The sequence below is a fragment of the Centroberyx gerrardi genome, chromosome 18 (assembly GCF_048128805.1).
Source record: "Centroberyx gerrardi isolate f3 chromosome 18, fCenGer3.hap1.cur.20231027, whole genome shotgun sequence".
NCBI classification, from domain to species: domain Eukaryota; kingdom Metazoa; phylum Chordata; class Actinopteri; order Beryciformes; family Berycidae; genus Centroberyx; species Centroberyx gerrardi.
This window is the reverse complement of record NC_136014.1, coordinates 24,560,396-24,579,150: the sequence shown is the minus strand read 5'-3', so window position 1 is coordinate 24,579,150 and position 18,755 is coordinate 24,560,396. Positions and strand designations below refer to the sequence as shown.

At 39.5% G+C, this 18,755-nt stretch overlaps 1 protein-coding gene across 1 annotated transcript in view; it reads left to right on the top strand.

Moving 5' to 3' along the window:
* The window catches only part of LOC144542736 (uncharacterized), a 52,704-nt gene that overhangs the window by 27,453 nt on the left and 6,496 nt on the right, over positions 1–18,755 (top strand). The gene's annotated exons all lie outside the window — the stretch shown is intronic.

Below are 18,755 nucleotides of genomic sequence, written 5' to 3'. Positions count from 1 at the left end.
AGCAGTAGTAGTAGTAGTAGTAGTGGTGGTGGTGGCAGTAGTAATAATTTAGGCCTGGGTAGATTGGGTCACACAAGAAAATGAAGACTTGTATTTTCAGGTTTTTTTTTCCACCTTTATTTATTCAGGGGAGTTTCACTGAGAGCAATGCTCTCTTTTTCAGGAACGCCCTGATCACATTCACACCTGGAAGCTGACCAGTACAACCACAGTCTGATCTGCTGCCACTGAGCAGCTCCACTGGAGCGGTCGGGGTTAAGGGCCTTGCTCAAGGGTCTTGCTCAAGGGCACCTCAGTGGTGGTAATGAGGGAGGGGCAAGCGCTGATTTTCACTTTCCCCACCCAGATTTATCCTGCCGGTCCGGGGGATCGAACCGACGACCTTCCAGTCATAAGCTCGCTTCTCTAACCTTTAGGCCACCACTGCCCAGTTATGATGTTTTAGGATTGAGTTATGACATGGGATTAGTTTGGTAAAATGCCATCTAATCAAACTATCAAACATGGGTCTGAAAGTGTGAATCATGACCTGAAATGACTCTTTTCTTTAAATGTGGCAAAAACATATGAAGCCAAATAAATGTTATGATGGCAGTTGACCATACGCAGCGCTATGGGTGGGCCTAGGTGGGCCTGGGCCCACCCACTTGGAACCCAGGCCCACCCAATCACGAGACTTAACACACGTAAAATTTCGTCATGTAAACACTCATTCCGATCACTTTCTTTGGTTGGACTATTTCGCCTCTTTCTGCACATGCTCGCGCATTTGACGTAAGTAACGTCAATTACGTTCTCTGTTTTTCCGGGAGAATTTGAATAGATCAAGGAGGTTCTGAATGGATGTGCTTGTTATTTACCCCGGGGCGTTCGGGCTTGATGTTGGCGGCGCAGCTCATTTTTATATCAAGTGCTGACTCCGCCTAACTGTGCCAGTTTAGGTGTACGGCGGTGAAAATTACAAATGGCCCAATCAATGCGGGGGCAAAACAAAACGTCTTTTACTGACACTAATGGAGTCGTATGTTGTGATAAAACTGTTGCTTTATCAGAAAGAACAGCAGTAAATCAACATGTTATGACAGGTGCGTTCACGTAAGTGCCAATGGGTCGGCGCGGGCCAGACATTTGGCTCTCGCGGGCCGGACCTGGCCCGCAGGCCGCCTATTGGGGATCACTGCTCTAATACGACCCACAGGAGCGTTTCCTAAATTAGCGCCCCTATCGGCAGCAGGAGATGGCTACGTTGGTCTGCGTCCACGTCACGTGACTGTCAAGTTTCTGTGGCAAAAAAAAAAATGGCTGACATTCCTTTTATTCTCAGTGGAAAATGCAATATTTTAAGATAGTTTCGGCATTAAAATGTGTTTTGATAACATTTCTAGCGAGAAATGTGCATTTTATTTTCATAATATTCGTTCAGTGAATGTATATGATGTTTAGTTTGTTAGTTATTACGAAGATTCATTCAGGCTTTCTACCGTTGCTATGGTGGTTGCTATGCATGCTGCTATCTGCATATTAAACAAAGCGCTGCTATCTGCATATTAAACAAAGTGCTGCTACCTGCATATTAAACAAAGCCAAACAAAGACAAAAGTTAAGGCGGCTTTGTGGGGAGTGTTGATGGGTCACTTTTAAGGGAGGGAGTTTGAACCATGGGCGAGGGGTTGCAAGGGGGACTAGTAGGTTTATCCTGTAATTTTGTTTGTTTCCATCGAGTTGTTTGTTTCCATGTATTGTGTTTGTTTGTTTCCATCGAGGACCACTTGGGAAATAAGTGTTTTTAGTAATGCTTTTAAGTGCTATCCTCTGGGATTTTTGTGTCATGATACTCCTTTGAGTTGTTGTGCTTTTAAATTCCTAATAAAAAATCTCAAATCTATCGCTGAAACCACAGTTGTAGTTCTTCCGGTTTGCAAAGTAGTCGTAAAAAGATATATCTACTGAATATATCAAATATCTAGTACAGCCGAACTAGTAATTACACTGCATCTAGGTGATCTATGTTAAGAAAAAGTAAAGATGTTGGTTTATTTGAGATATTTTAGCCAAAACAGGAGTCGACACACACACACACACGTTGGATGACGTGGCTCACGGAAGGGCATTGCGGGCGGACTTGGTGCGAGTGAAATTATAAAATCTGTATTTTATTCCATTAAAATGTCTTTTAGTCCATCCATCTGGTTATTTCAACATGAACCCATTCCCAGTCAAGACTTCCTTCTTTATTGTATTCAACACCACTGATTAGGAGAAAACTTCAAGTTCAGCCTCAAGACTTTATTGTCCAAAATGGAAAATTTTCTCACAATAAGCAAAATATGCAGAAAACATACAAGACACATTAAAACGCACAATGGACAGAGCAGCGGGTTGAATTACCGGGAAAGTGGGGAGTCATGGGGTGGAGAGGTTAGTTATAAAGTTCAGCATTTTTATGAAATAAAAGAGAATTTCAGAGTGTTTAGTTTAGCCTGAACCTTTGACCTGAAGTGCCTCAAATTCTCCCCAGGAAGGGCTGAACAGAGCAGGCTATGACTCTCTGGGCTTTATGTTTAGATCCGTCCTATATCTATATATATATATATATATATATATATCTTCTCCCTTGACTTTTTCCCCAGATTTTGTGGTGTTGCAGCCTGAATTCAAAATGGGTTGAATTAAGATCTTTGTCACTAATTTACACACAATAATAACCCATAATACCAAACTGGAGTTTAACATGGTTTAGTCATGAATGCAAATCATCTCATTCTCTCTTAGTCTTGCATTGGTAACGTCCGCTAACAGCGGCAAAATAGTCATTGTATCGTTATGCACCGCCATTATGCACTGCTTGTTTTATAATGCATATTCTGCACCTGTACCTTACTTATACCCCACCTATACCTTACCAAACCAAGCTCCTTTCTATGTAATTATTAGGAAACAGCAGACCCGGAAAGTGCATTTACTTTCTCAACAACAAAAAAAAATACCAACAAACAAAGCTACAATGAGGAAGTGACGCCACACTAATTGCAATAGACAGCTCTCTATTTGAGGAACCTTTAGTTCAGAGACACTGACAGTTGAGAGCGAGAGAGAGAGAGAGAGAGAGAGAGAGAGAGAGAGAGAGAGAAGAATGGCTGAATTCAGATGGACTGACATTTTATCATTTCTGATACTACTGCTTCATTTGACATTTGACAGGAAGAAGCTGCAAACATTCATTATTTCACATGAAAAAAGCATTCCACACAAACATCAATAAACAAGGCAACAGCAAACATGCTGTCATGATGCAGGCAGCTCTTGGGCCAATCAGTTACAAGATGCATCAATCCCTCTCCAAGTTTCAGCAAAATCGGACAGGTGGTGTAGCAGTTAGGACCTTTCAAAGTTAGACATTTTGACCTTTTATTATAGTCAGTGTAGTTTTTAAAAGCCAGAACACACTGCCAAAATGTGCCTTCCTTCCAAATTTTGGCAGAATCAGGACCAGTGGTGTACGATTTAGGACGATTTAGCCACACCGGTCATATAAAACCACACTTCACCGTTTCTGGGTCGTAGCTGACAGAGCAGTATGGAGAGAGATAGGAAGAGATGTGTGTTTGGATATCAGTGGGCAAAAACTTTGTTTTCATTTCCAAAACAATGTCGCTGAGGTCTAATTCATTCATCTCTACCTTGTCCTCCTCCTGATCTAACAACAGGTGAGGGAGGTGTGTGTGGAGCCAACAGTCCTCTGTAGCTACGTTTCTCTCTGTAGCGCCTTATCACGCTAAACTCTAAGCCCCGCCCACCGTTTAGCGGTCCAATCAAATGCAAAGGATTTGATTTAAATCCCTCTTGTAACTGTACACCACTCAAATATTCCGTTTCACTGGGAAATACGTCACAGTACAGAAGCTAAAGACGCTCTAACTTCCGTTGCAGTGGGACTTTAATAGATTTGCTCTTTTCATGTTGCAAGCTTATCTATTTGCAGTTAATTGCATTTATTTCTAATATGAATCATTAATGAGTGGTTGGCTGAGCTCAGTTTATTTCTGTAAATTACTGTGTATTTAGGCCTATACATGAATATACTGACATGTTGCTGGCTGCCACCTCAGTGAAAGCATGCATTAGGGCTTGGTACATTCAGTGGTATAGAATATTTCCCTTAAATGAAGACACTGCAAGCACATTCTTGCTGTATGTTCATTGGAGGGCGCTCTGCAGCTGCTTGAACCTACACGCCTCAACTGAGAAAGGCAGCATAAGCACTGAAGGGGAACTTGCATCATGCTGTTGCTACACATAGTCTAGGTACATTCTGTGGCTTGCAGTTGCTTATTGTCTGGTTCTGCTGTTTTGGGGGTTATGTGCTCTGCGCTGAATCTTTAGCATGCTGCTTGGATTCATAAGGGGGGAGCGCTAGAGAGCGGGGCCTGTGCTGCCAAATACAACTGTGCAGACATTTGTACAATAAGGTTTTAACTTCATGACAAGAATGTTCCTGACTGAAATGAAGTTGATGAATTTGTTGTTTCTGGCATTACAGTTATTTATATCTATTAAAAGAGGACAAGCACAGGTGGTTGCTGTGTCTGTCAGTTAGCCGTGGTCGCACACTTAGACTCTAGTTAGGTCACCAAATAAATATGGCTTTCGGCAAAGGTTTCCCAGGCTCACATAGATAGATAGGCCACTAGGTAGGTGTGCCAGCTGGTCCAAGCACTCATAGAGAGTTGAGTCATTAGAAAATAAGCCACTCGGCCAAGCTGGCCCAGGCCCTCATAACTTAGGCAGGTTCCACTGTTCCATATCAGTTGCATTACTTTGTCATGTCATTACACATGTTTTGGTGGCTCTGGTCTGCTGTTTTGGGGGATTATGTACAACCTGACTAAGGTCTAATGTATGTGCAGCAGTGAGCTATAGAAGCAGATCTATTCCGCCAAAACCAAACTTATTGTTCTGTCATAACCATTTATAAATCTATTAATATCAATATGTGAGTTATCCTTACTGAACCCCTGTTTTAATTATTATAAATTGGCTTAAAACTGTAAGTGGCTTGGCCTCAGTTTATATTATAAAGCTTTTATCACCCTATGTACGGAAGAATAGTCTTAGATTTGACAAAAAAAGCTCTTAGATTGTTCCAAAGAGGTGAAGACCCTAAACCTTGAAACAACCTACCTAGGAAATTAGGAAACTTAATATTTTCACTTAAGACACAACTGTACATGAAATGTACACATGGACTGGTTGAAATTCCTGAGGAGAACCTGCTTCAGAGTGCCAAAGATCTTACATTGTGGCTGTGAGGGCTGGCTCTTCATTTTTGTTTTCAAAATCTTTTGCATGAATTTTAGATGTGGATGCATCCTTCTTGCAAAGACTCTTTGGGCCTCACAGTTGGCAAGTTAACATTCATTTTCTGTCCTTGGCATTCTTTTGTTTTGGAATTGCACTTTGGCAGTTAGATATTATGTGAAAAGCATCATGGAAAGGCAACAACAGACAAAAATGCATACTTATAAATACATCTGGTCTTCTGCCTTAAAAGGCTGCAGTCGACTGTTTCTGTATGCTGATCCAGTCACCATGAGAAGGCAAAACCACCAGACCTGCTGTCTGCTGAAACCAAAACACTTCCTGAACATTTCTCAACACAAAGTAAAGCTGCAATGAAGAACTAACACCTCTACAGCCACTAAAGCACCATCATATCTGTCTTTTTATGTGCTGATACCAGTTGGTCAGTCCTGTTTCAATATTAGGATGACAGATTCTGTTTGTTGTTCAAAATCTCCTCCAGAAACACACTTCTATGGCCTTGCCTTTAATTGAAACATGTATGAAAACCTTTTTAGTCAGATCTGTCATTTTTCTTCACCAGTTGATCAGTCTGAATGTTTGAATTTGTGTGTGTGTGTGTGTGTGTGTGTGAGTCTATCCTCAGTTGAAATTAAACAGACGAATAAGTGGAAACATCCTTTATAAGATGAGATAAATCAAGCGCTCAGTTTTGATTTAATGTTTTATTTTTTGCATGTACTCATTTACTACTTTTCACACCAAAACACTTCCTTTCCTTTCTCAGCAACAGAAAAAAACAAAAACAAAGCTGCACTGAGGAAGTGACGGCGCTCTAATCGCAATAAATAAAGACGTCTTTCTATTTGAGGAACCTTTAGTTCAGAAATACTGACAGTTGAGAGAAAGAGACTGAAAGACAGAGAGAGAGAGAGAGAGACAGAGAGAGAGAGACAGAGAGAGAGAGAGAGACAGAGAGAGACAGCAGAATGGCTGAATTCAGAGGGGCTGAAATTTCATCATTTCTGATATTACTGCTTCATTTGACAGGTGAGGCTTCATTTAAACATTTGTAATACAAGAGTTTGATTCCAACAGAAGATTTCCATTTGAAGAGTGAGAACAACTCTTAAAAAATATACAGAATTTGGAAGACTTTCATTCCAAAATGAAATATAAAAAAATCTAAAATCATTTCTTTTCTCACATTGGTCTGCACACCTTCACAATTTCTAAACAAGAAATGTCATGTCATCAAGACATGAGGATAGAAGTGAAATATTTACTTTGTTGATTATCTGTTGATGACAATAAAAAGTATTTTAATAAGGTGCCACTGACTCATTCAAAATACAAAATGAATGTTGGAAGTACGCATAATTAAAAAAAGAAAATACAATTTTGCTTGACTCTTTTGACTTTCACTAACACTTCTCTATCAGACACAGGAAGGTTTCATCGCTGAAAATTCTATAACCTTTGGATTGATGAAACACATTCAAAATTAGATATTATTAGATATAATAATTAATATAAGATTATCTAATTAGATAAACTCAAAATTGCATGGTCGTCTAGCAAAAAAGAAAACAGTTTTTCTTAGTTTTATTGCATCTTCTGCTACAGTTTATTCCATAGGAGCATCGGTCAAATGCCTAAAATGATGATATGAATACAATGTTGTTACTGAGACAAAATATTTCTCTATCATTTTCTCCACAGCAGTAACTGGACAACGTTCGCCCTCCTTCTATGTCAGAGATGAAGATGAAGTCACTCTGCCTTGTGAAAATGTGATACCCAATCAGGATAAATGTGCCAATACAACCTGGATCTTCAGTTATTTTATAAACAAAATCACAGTAGAGCTGGTTGTCCGGGGGCAGATTGCATCAAATCAATTTGCCAAACCTAAAGCAGCCAGACTGAGTGTTACAGCCGACTGTTCTCTGGTTATAAAGAAAGTCACAGTTGAGGATGTTGGTCGCTACTCCTGCAGACAGTTCATGTCAGGACGACAACAACATTCAGATGCTTCAGTTTATCTGTCTCTTGTAAACAGTGAGTATTAACATTATAACCTATTCAGCTCAAACTGCCTTCTTGGAACAATATATTAAAACATTATAATAATTCTGATTACAGTAATGTAGTTAATTTTCCTGTTATTGTCTTCCTCTCACAATATCTCCATCTTCAGCAGTGACTGAACAGAAGGACAAGAACAATCAGACGTTGTCCTGCTCTGTGGTGACATATGAGTGTAGAGAGACACTGATGTGGCTGTATGATGGTGTGAAGTTGGATGGAAACATCAGGAACATTCAGATATCACAGTCTCCCTGCAACACCACTGTGTCCTTTCTGACTTCTGATTATATCAAAGAGAGATTCCAGTGTGAACTGACTGATCGCAGTGGAACAGTGCAGACGTTTGACTTCACCTCTCTGTCCTCAGGTGAGAAAGCGTATGATTGTTTTTTGTATGAAAAATATAAAAATATATTTGATGATGTGACCAAAGTAGCTTCATTCACTTAATATGATAAACATTTGTTTATTCAATCTATCCTATTTATTCATGAAGTATGAAAATTAAGAGCTCTTACTGATCTTAAGTTTTTTGGGGTTTTGTTTTTGCGTTTGTCCAGGAAAGAAAGGAACAACAAAACCAGCAGGTAGTGGCTTTTCATTTTACCTATTTAAAAAAAAGAAATCCAGTCTTTCTCCCTGTCTCTTTTGCTCTCTCTCTTATGAAGGTAAATATGTTGCAAAATGCGAGAGCTTGTAGACTTGATGTGAGAATTTGTAAAATACGATGTGAGAACTTGAAGAACAAAAATGAATGTGAAGTCACAGAAAAAATATTCACAAATGTGTAGATTGATATTTACATGAATACAATGACAGCTGCAAACTTGTAATCCAACATTTACTCATATTTATTTATGTTACTTGAGTCCATTTTCCAGTACAACCACAACTCCGTGATTACAACCTCTCGAATCGATCACTGCAACTTGACTTTTGCAACACTTCTTGCAATAAATGTGTTGCAAAACTCACTTGTAGCTGTGTCATTTTTGTTCTTCAAGTTCTCACATCATATTTTACAAGTTCTCACATCAAGTCTACAAGCTCCGCATTTTGCAACATATTTACCTTCATACTCTCTCTCTCTCTTTTCTGTCACTCTGTCTCTCATCTTCTGTGATGGAAAATGTGATTGTTTGCTGAACGAGCCAATGAACGTCTAACACCTGTTTCCAAGCACAGCACTGAAACACACTGAAATTGACAGGCTTTTCAGTATTGGACCCGAGTGCAGAGAACAGACAAGAGGCAGTGGAACGGTTCAACAGTTTTACTTTGAACAACAGGAAAAACTGGAACAGGCAGGGAGTTGAATACCTACCTATACTAACAAAAACTAATCTAATAAAATACAACTAAAAAACCTGTAAACTTACCTATCTCTAACTGCCGTAAGGATCGACAGTGACAAAATTCAAAACAAAAACTCTGTCTAGAGCGCTATACTACCTGATTACACAAACTTGTGATGACGTGGAGCTGAGAACTGGACGCAGAAGATTGGCGATATGAGACCAAGACTCGGCAGGGCTGGAATGACAGAGAGGATTATAAAGGAGAACAGGAGAGCAGCGATAGGATGACACAGGCTACATTCTTCCCGTGAGTAATAGAAAAGAGCACAATACTTCGCGTGGGTAATTGTCTTCTCCTGCCTCGTCTACCCGGACGCGCCGCGTCAGGACCGCGGACAGCGACGGTTGAAACAAGCATAGCTTTTAGAGGTATTTCTTTATCAATTAAGGTTTTTTTTTAATGTAGATTATCAGAAGTTGGAATTTTGCACAGTAGTTTGCTTTTAGGAATCACTTACAGGACATGCAAATGATCAGAAGCGGTTGGTGATGCTGAAATATTACTAGCTGTAAAATCTGTTTTTGAATAAGGAAAATGCACAGGGCCGGTTTTAGCCTGCTATATTAGGGTGGGCTGGTAGAAATAATAGGTGGGCAACTTGGGCGGTAGGTAGCCCAGAGGTTAGAGAAGCAGACTAGTAGTCCGAAGGTTGCCGGTTCGAATCCCTGGTCAGATGGCACAAAAATCTGGCAAAATGACAGCTGGCAACCGGAGGGTTGTCAGAGTCAAGATCAGATGCAAGCTCCTGCCATCATGCCCTCAGGCCTCTCCAGCTTATGGCTGTGTGTTTGTGTATGGGGTGTTTGGATGGGTTAAATGCAGAAGATTAATTTCCCCATGGGGATTAATAAAGTAGTATTCTATTTTATTCTATTCTATTCTAATTTATAAAGAACAATTTGAAGCAGGGAAATTGGGAGGTAGTGAAGCAGCATTTCTAAGTTTGCTGCTACCCTATGATTTGAGTCAGTGGAGGGCAGATTGATTTACCCTAAAATAAAAAAATTCCTTCATCCAGATTTTAACATAATCAACTATGATGAGCTTAGTTCTCAAATAAAATGAAAACCTAATCCAGTGAGACTTCTCACCATAGCCAATATTTACAAAACTAGAAGGTAGTCTTATTCAAACTCAAACTGAAAAGTGACAAAGAAAACAACTAAATCCACTCAAGCCTATACTCAAACTTCAATGTAACTATATATATTTTATTTATTTTATTTCATTTATTTATTTCATTATCTATTTTATTCTATTAACTAATATTGTTATTCACATTATTTTTTGTTAATTTCATTCCTTAACATTGTCTTTCATAATAGTAATTGTGCTTTGGCAACACATGTCAAATGTCATGCCAATAAAGCCTATTGAATTGAATTGAATTGAACTGAGAGGGAGAGAGAGAGAGAGAGAGAGAGAGACAGAGACAAGCGGTGGTCGAGCGAGCTAGAGAGTAAATGAAGAGAGGGAGCGGTGGTAGCGAGAAAGCCGGTGAATCAGAGAAATAAAACGTTATTTTCTGATTGTTTCACAGCGGTTACGTTCTAAAGCACAAATAAACACGCCCACACCTCCGCACACCTCCGCACACCTCCGCACAACCCTGCGGGAAGTGCCGCAACGCCTGATTTGGTGTGAATACACCACACTCTGTGCAGCGGACGGGTCGCTTCAGAGCTAGCAAGTTATGACTTGTGTTTGTTAGAAAGTGACTGTGAAAAGATTTCAAAATAATTGCATCAGTAAAATTCCAACAATGCAATTGATTCTGTCCTCAATGATAGATTAAGATAATTTAAGATAATTTATGAGAACAGTTGTAACTGATGAAAGAAGTCTCACAAACACACACACACACACACACACACACACACACATACACACACAGAAAGTCACATTTTCACAAGCGTAAAGTGAGTTTTGAAAGCCAGAACTCTCAGCAGCTGGCTGAGTAATCCTTCAGTCATTAGTATTGATCAACAACTCTATCAACCCCCACAGAGATATTATGATCATTTAAAATCTTACTTATTTCCCCTTTAACTTTCTTTACTGACATGTTTTTCTCCACCATGTTCCACATCTTACACAGATAGCTCTGTTCTGAACTACGTCATGTTGGCTCTGCGTGTTGCAGAACTGTTCCTCATTACTGTAATTACTGCTCTTCTCATCAGAAGCTGGAGGAGAGCTAGAGGTGAGAGAATTCAGAACAATATTTTGTAGGACCGATTAACATAAATCATAATTGTAGAATTTAAACAGTTCTCTCTGATTTATTTTTCCAGGGAACCAGACACCACCTGATAACATTGTGAGTTTAAAACAAAAACAGAACTGACTTGAAAAATTAAATGTCTACGGTCAGGACTGTAAGGTTGATCGTAAGCTGCTGATGGTAACTGTTCATTTTCATAGCTATCAATTATTGTAATAGAATACTGTAACTGTCTGTCTGTATTTGTGCAGGTTTTAAACTCAGTAAGCGGTCCTGCAGTGAGCCAGTCTGGTCCAGCAGCCAGTCAGGAAGAGGTCAGATCATACAGTAACTGACCTTGTTCCCACAGCGGCCATTTTGAACTCACTTCACACTCGGGGTGGGAAACTCTACCTGGAAGACAACATAAAGCTAGCGTTACTGCAACACATTAGTGTACAAGTGAGAACTTCAGATAAACCTCAAATGAGCTAGCAATCTTCAGAACTACAACAATTACTTGAATTTAGCAGGGAAGTTAGTTATCTAGCTTATTAGCTAGTTAGCTACTAGCTAGCTACCTAGGCTAGATTCCAGTTGCTGTAGCTATTGTGGTCCAAATACCTAAAATGTCAGCCTATATCTCTCCAGATTCTTGAGATCCATTCATTTCTAATACATTTTTCAGTGGAGAATCTGTGATGTGATAAATGTCCGATTCCCGACTTGTATGATGTGCATCTTGGTCCACAACAGCAGGACAGAGCTGGGCTGTATTTGCTCTTCCAGGTAGAGTTTCCCACCCCGAGTGTGTTGTAAATTCAAAATGGCCGCCCTGGGATTAAGGTCGATACATTCAACTCCAATACATTCAGTACAATTCTAGTCATTTAATAACTTCTTTACTTACAACTGACATTTTGCAGGTTTATTCCTAATCATTTTACTAAGTATTTTGATTTGTTTGAATTACAAAGTCGGTGTTGCTCAGAATGGATCTGATTTCCTTTTGTTAAATGTGGAGCAGTGAAAGCCTAAAAGTCATAGAAGTGGACTGGTTTGAGTAAATCTCTCTCCTCCCTCAATAACTATCATTGAGGTTCCCTTGAGCAAGGCACTAAACTCCAGCTGCTCCAGTGGAGCTGCTCAGCAGCCAGCGTTCAACTTTTACACTTGTACAGAAACTCATGTGTTGTGTTGTATTGTGCAGCATTACATTGTGTTGTGTTGTATTGTGCTGCATTACATTGTGTTGTGTTGTATTGTGCAGCATTACATTGTGTTGTGTTGTATTGTGCTGCATTACATTGTGTTGTGTTGTATTGTGCTGCATTACATTGTGTTGTGTTGTATTTCACAGGTGCATAATGATGATGATGATGAAGGTACAGTGAACTATGTCAACACAGAAGCCCCTTCTGCCTGTCAGGCTCCACTGATCAACAACTTCCACACCAATGTCAACTAACCAGAGAAATAAGAGACCACAGCAGATAAATATCATGTTAGCACAATATTAGATTAGTAATTAAAAGCCTTTTTAGGTGAGATGATTCATTAGAGAACATCAAAAAGTAATTGAAGGCATTTAGATGGAAAAATAAGCTTGTTTAAAGTTTTTAGTTGAGTGATTTTTTTTATTTTTTCAGATCAAATGTAAAGAGTGTCATTCAGATTGTTTTCAGCACTTACAAACAGTAGAGGTTGTGTACTTTCAGGTGAAGTGAAACTTTCACACCTGAAATGATTTTAAATGACTTTACAGCTGTTAGTATGTTTGCAAAATGAAATGATCAAAGGCAAATATCAAAGATCAAACTCTGAGACGGCTGATTAAATACTAAGATGAAGATAAAGATAACTTTATTGGACAATTTTCTGCATGAACTGCATGCTTTCTTACATAAACATACAGAACATAGACATCTAAGAATCAAGAGTATTAACTGAGGCCTACAAAAAGACTGCAGGTATGAAAGTAAGGAGCGTTATGGATTCATATTAAAGATGGGTATATTTTTATCCTCTTAAGAGTATAGGCCATTTCTATCTTTTCCTGACTTGGAGAAAGATATTCAAGCTGTTATTTCATATTGTATTAACTATTATAAGTCTCTGTTATACAAGTGTGTCTTTTCCTGCCTCAGTTGTTTAGCTCTTTCTCATCTGCAGATAGTTCAGAACGCAGCAGCTAGGATTTTAACTAGATCTAACAGGAGAGATCATAGAACTGTTTTAGTTGCCTTGAAATGTCTTGAAGCTGAATTTAGACTTGCTTTTAAGATGTTATGGATTGCTTTTGAAGTAAGTAGCTTAGCCTCAGTTTATATTACACAGCACAACACCTTATGTACAGAAGAACAGTTTTAGATTTTCCAAAAAATCTCTTAAATTGTTGCAGAGTTTATTTTACAGAAGGTGATCATGCATTTGCAATCAGACACTTTGAAACAACCTGAGAAAATTAGAAAACTTTATATTTTCTTTATACTACTAATTTTAGTTCACTTGTATTTAACAGGTAACTTGTGAACATTGTTATCATTATGCTGCAGTAGTACTGTTAACTTGTTTGTTGGGAGTCCAAAATGTTTTCTGAATTTTCCAAAGTATGCTTGAATGAGCTGTGGGCTTTAATGGAGTCAGTATAGTCTTCCCTTTGTTATAGCTGATTATTCTGTTCATTTATATTATCTGCAAATAAAAGATTGTTTAATACTCAGTCACACATTGTGTATCGTAATTCCTCCATGTACCAATAGTGTCTTTCACAGTGGGAGGTAGAGATCAGTAGGTAGGTAACACAGTGTCAGACACATGGATTTGAGACAAGCTAAAACCATATACAGTATATACTGTATACAGACATATAAATACAATGTGTAGACTTTCATTCCAAAATATATCTTTAGCTATTTTATATCTGTTTTGGAGGGAGAAATTATTACTTGAATTTGTCATTAAATGACTGTGAATTATTGAGGATCCAGAATGTAAAACTGTTATGTTGTCAACCAAGTACTTAAAGAGCCAATGAACACTTAATCACATAGGGCAGAAAACCACTGTTACACTGCACTCTATGGGTTGAAACGCCACACCGCAGTCAGTGATGGCAAAGCAGTAACAAGTTAGTAACATAAGTGCTGCAACATGCTTGAAAGTTGATGCTTGATTTGCTCTTTAAGTTACTTACTCTCATCTAAAATGTGCCATTGTTTTAATTTTGTTATCAAGAGCAGGAGTCCCAATTTTCTAATTTGTGTTTATCTGATTGCATTTTGGACCAAAACTCTTCACATTTCATCTGTGGCTAAGACCCGCCCCCTGTGGTGCCAATCATGCCACCATCTTCATATTCTGTTGCTGACCGATGCTGTGTTCACATCATACCGTATTTACTGTAAGCACAAGCTGCCAACTGGGAAAAAACATTCATCTCAGCCTCCTAGTGATAATTACAAGTAGCATGAGGGAATTTTTGGTCGGCTCTGATTTCTCCCACTTGGCATCACAAATTGTGGAAGTCAGTCAACACAGGCTGTAAGCATTAGAGCTGATCCATCAATGTTGGGAGTTGAAGGTAATAAATACTCCTTGAGGACTTTTAGAAGAAAATAATATCAGTTGATCAATACAAGAAGGAACGCCACAACAAGTGGCCTCACAGCCGCCATCTTGGATGTGGCCGTTTCAGTGAGTTGAACAAGTGAACAGTTCCAAGTTGTAACAACAAGACGTCATCCTGTTCTTCTGCTTATTCGCATATGACATGAACGCTGCAGATACAAGACACGGCCCCACAAGGTACCTCAGTACAAGACACGCCCCCACAAGGTACATCAGTACAAGACACGCCCCCACAAGGTACATCAGTACAAGACACGCCCCCACAAGGTACATCAGTACAAGACACGCCCCCACAAGGTACATCAGTACAAGACACGCCCCCACAAGGTACATCAGTACAAGACACGCCCCCACAATGTACATCAGTACAAGACACGCCCCCACAAGGTACCTCAGTACAAGATACACCCCCACAGAGTACATCAGTACAAGACACGCCCCCACAGAGTACATCAGTACAAGACACGCCCCCACAAGGTACATCAGTACAAGACACGCCCACCGAGGCTATGGTGGCTGAAATGGGTCATGCAGAGAATAGCCTTGTAATACAAAATAGGAACAGGTGCACTTCTTCCAAAAGGCAACTTTGTAGCTGGGTGCTGGACTTCAGTGATAAGAGTTCGAGTTGAAAGAAAGCAGCACACCAATATAATAATAAAAAAGTATATAACAAAAAAGACGTCACCTCATTTTCACCAATTTATTTTTTGGCCATGACTGCTAACGCGTTTCGGTATTACACCTTCATCAGAGCATGATAGCCTTGTAATACAGGTGAAAACAAACTGCTATTTCCTACGAAAACAATTTTTAATCTTTTTTTTTTCACCTCACACTTTTACCGCCTAAGCTGTTGACACTGTATATATATATATATATATATATATATATATATATATAGGATCTGTTTAATCCCACAATTAATAGTCTACTGATATTATTGTTTTATTTTGTGTAGTTGTGTGCTTATATTTCATGTCCTTTTGCCTGCTGAATCATATTACTTTTGCTGCTTAGACGACCTCATTTCCTCACTCAGTAGCGTGCCTACTGTCTTATTTTAAATCAGCTGATCTGGATCTGTCCATGTTGCATGTGATTGGCTATTTGTTACAAACCCGTCACTTTCATGAGAACGCGCTCATAGCTGGATTGGAAAATGCAGAGTTGACAGAGTGAGTTGATAACCACCTTGATGAGATCAGTTCTTGTTGTGAAGCCAGTTAACGCGAAGAAACCTGCCTTTGTGATAAAGGGCTCTGGCTGTTATTTTATTTCTTCGTGTGATTGTTTTGTGCCACATGTGGTCCAACTGAAGGCCCGGGGTCCAGGGTCAGGGTTCACCACTGCCTTCCTCATCATGCTGTGGACTGGCTGTTTCTGTCAGCCTGCTGTGGTTCAGAAGCTGTTCCACCAACACACTTCCTGCACATCTCTCAGCATAAATTAGTGTAAAGCTGCAATGAGGAACTAACACTTCTCAGGCACTTAAATGTCCTCATATCTGTGTTTTTCCCACAGTAATGCCATTGCACCACGGGCATCAAGAGCCAAATTCTGGTCAGTCAGGAGTGAGACTCTCCACTCCTCTATAGTGCTATCAGACTTCATCACGGCACAAATCCTGTCTGTTCTTTACTGAGCAGAATCTAATCAGTTAAAGGACATAAAAGTTGCTTTATTGTCAGTATTTGTCTTGAACTATGAATCTTCACACCTTGTAAAAGCTGTGAAACTCCCTCAGTCCTCTTGTGGTTTTGAGAGGGAACTACACGTCATCACCACAAATACACCGTGGGACTGGACAGAAGCTGGACTTGTTATGATGAATATGATTTGGTCAGCTAGTGGCAGTAGTAGTTCTAGTAGTAGTGGCTAAAATTCAGTTTTTAAAGGCACTTAGGCTTGGTTGTCATATTGGTGATCTAGGAATTGAAGCTTATTCTACTGCTGCACTCTGGATGCCTAAAATGTAAAATTTAAAATGAAACTTTCTGTTGGTCAGATCTTTTGCTGCCTGTCTCTCTCTCTGTTTCAACAGCTGCAAGAAATTCAGAGAGATAAGAAAACCAATGGCAGTAGTAGTTCTAGTAGTAGTGGCTCCAAGCTCCGCCCACACTGTTTGATTGACAGGTGATCTGTGGGAAGTGCAGTGCAGAAACACCACAGCGATGAGCGCTGAGCAACAAAGATGGAGACTAAATGAAAACTGAAAATGAGAATTTTGCAGATGACCACTTTAAAACCGAATTAGATCCAGACTGCAACTGAATTCTTTCTCTTACCTATTGACCTGAGTAAAGTGACATGCACTTTAGTGTTAGTCACACACTTAAAACTGTCAACTTTTTCTACTATAAATGTGCTGAGATGCTGACATCAGAAGCACAAGTCCTGACCACCATCACCACTTCTCCTTCGCCCGCTACAAGACTTCTGTAAAATACAGAATATAAATAACCTGGGTGAGAAAGTACAGTAGCTGCACATTATTCTTAGTGTTTGGTTTAACTTGTTCACAAGACTGTGTGTGTGTGTGTGTGTGTGTGTGTGTGTGTGTGTGTGTGTACAATCACCCCTGAGTCAAATCACAGTTTTAATCTGATTAAACTACCAGATGGGTGGAATTTACTTCATCAGGAGAATTCAGATAAACCCCAGTAAGTGGCCAATCACAAATCAATATACTAAATTGACTCTCATGTACTTAATTGACTTTTTGTGGCACTTATTGTATTGTCCTAACCCCACCCCTCTGGCACCTTAGTAGACAAAAACAAACAAAATAGAAAACAGACACAATAAGGTCATCCCAAGTCCAATTTGAACTACCTTAGGTGCGCTTGATTTATCTTCCCTGGAGATAGACGTTATTCCCACAGCGGCCATTTTGAACTCTCGTCACAGAGTTGGGGAGGGAAGTTTTACCCGGAATAACAAGTAGCCTACAGCTCAGCTCTGTCCCACTGTATCAAGATGCACAGGAACATCGGGAATATTAGAAACAAATGGATCTCAAGAATCCAAAGGAATATACGTTCATATTTCAAGATATTTCACCTACTGTAGCTAACTAGAATCAAGCCTAGGCAGCGAAGTAGTAGCTCACTAGCTAGTAAGCTACCTAACTTGCCTGCTAAATTCATTAGGCTAGTTGTTGTAGTTGTTAACCCTGATTGCCAGCTAATTTGACAACATTGAAAACTCATTTGTGTTTTAGTAACGCTAGTTTTATATACAGTATATGTCAGTCTTCCAGGTAGAGTTTCCCAGCCCAAGGAATATACAGTAGGTTTATTTTAAGGTAATATATTTGGCCCACTAGCTACCAGAGCTAACTGGCTCATAAGCTAGCTAACTTCCCTGTTAAATTCAAGCAATTGTTGTTTTTGTTCCCAAGATTACTAGCTAATTTTATAACTGTTAGGTCTATCAGACGTCCACACTTATGTGTTGAAGTAATGCTAGAATTAAATATAAACGCCAGTCTTCCGGGTAGCGCTTCCCACCCTGAGAGTTCAAAATGGCCGCCCTGGGAATAAGGTAATTAAACAGCTGAATGAGTGGAAACTATGTAAAGCCAAAAGGGTCACAATGCACTTCTCTTGCTTTGCTGTAAAATAGTCAACATTTTTATTGGTTAATATGGCAAAGGAAGAAATGCAAATTCTGACCATTTTGGCTTTTCCTTATCCTTTACAAGCCAAAACAACTTGAATATTCATTTTTGCTTTTTGCTCGTACTCAACGTCCTTCCTTGTAGGTCTGAAGCCTCCGCACCAAAACACCAACTGCCTGTCTCAGACTGGAAAAAAAATCAGATTTTTGACTGCTGTCTCTCCAGTGGAGGAGTTACCTCATCACTTCAGTCAGCACAGCAGAGTCTCTCCACTTCCTGTATGAGGCTGAACACTCATCTGAAAACACATCGGCAGCTCATGTCCACTGAACCACAGCTTCCTCCTCTACTCACTCTAACTTTAAAATAATTCTAATCTACTTCTTTTCTTTGCTCATTTCCTAGAACTTCTCTATATTACATGATCATTGCAGGGTGCTGTGACCTCTGACCCTTGACCTCCTCACTACTGGTTGCTTGTCATATTGGTGATGTAGGAATTGAAGCTGATTCTACTGTTGTTCTCATTGTAAGTCACTTTAGATGGCT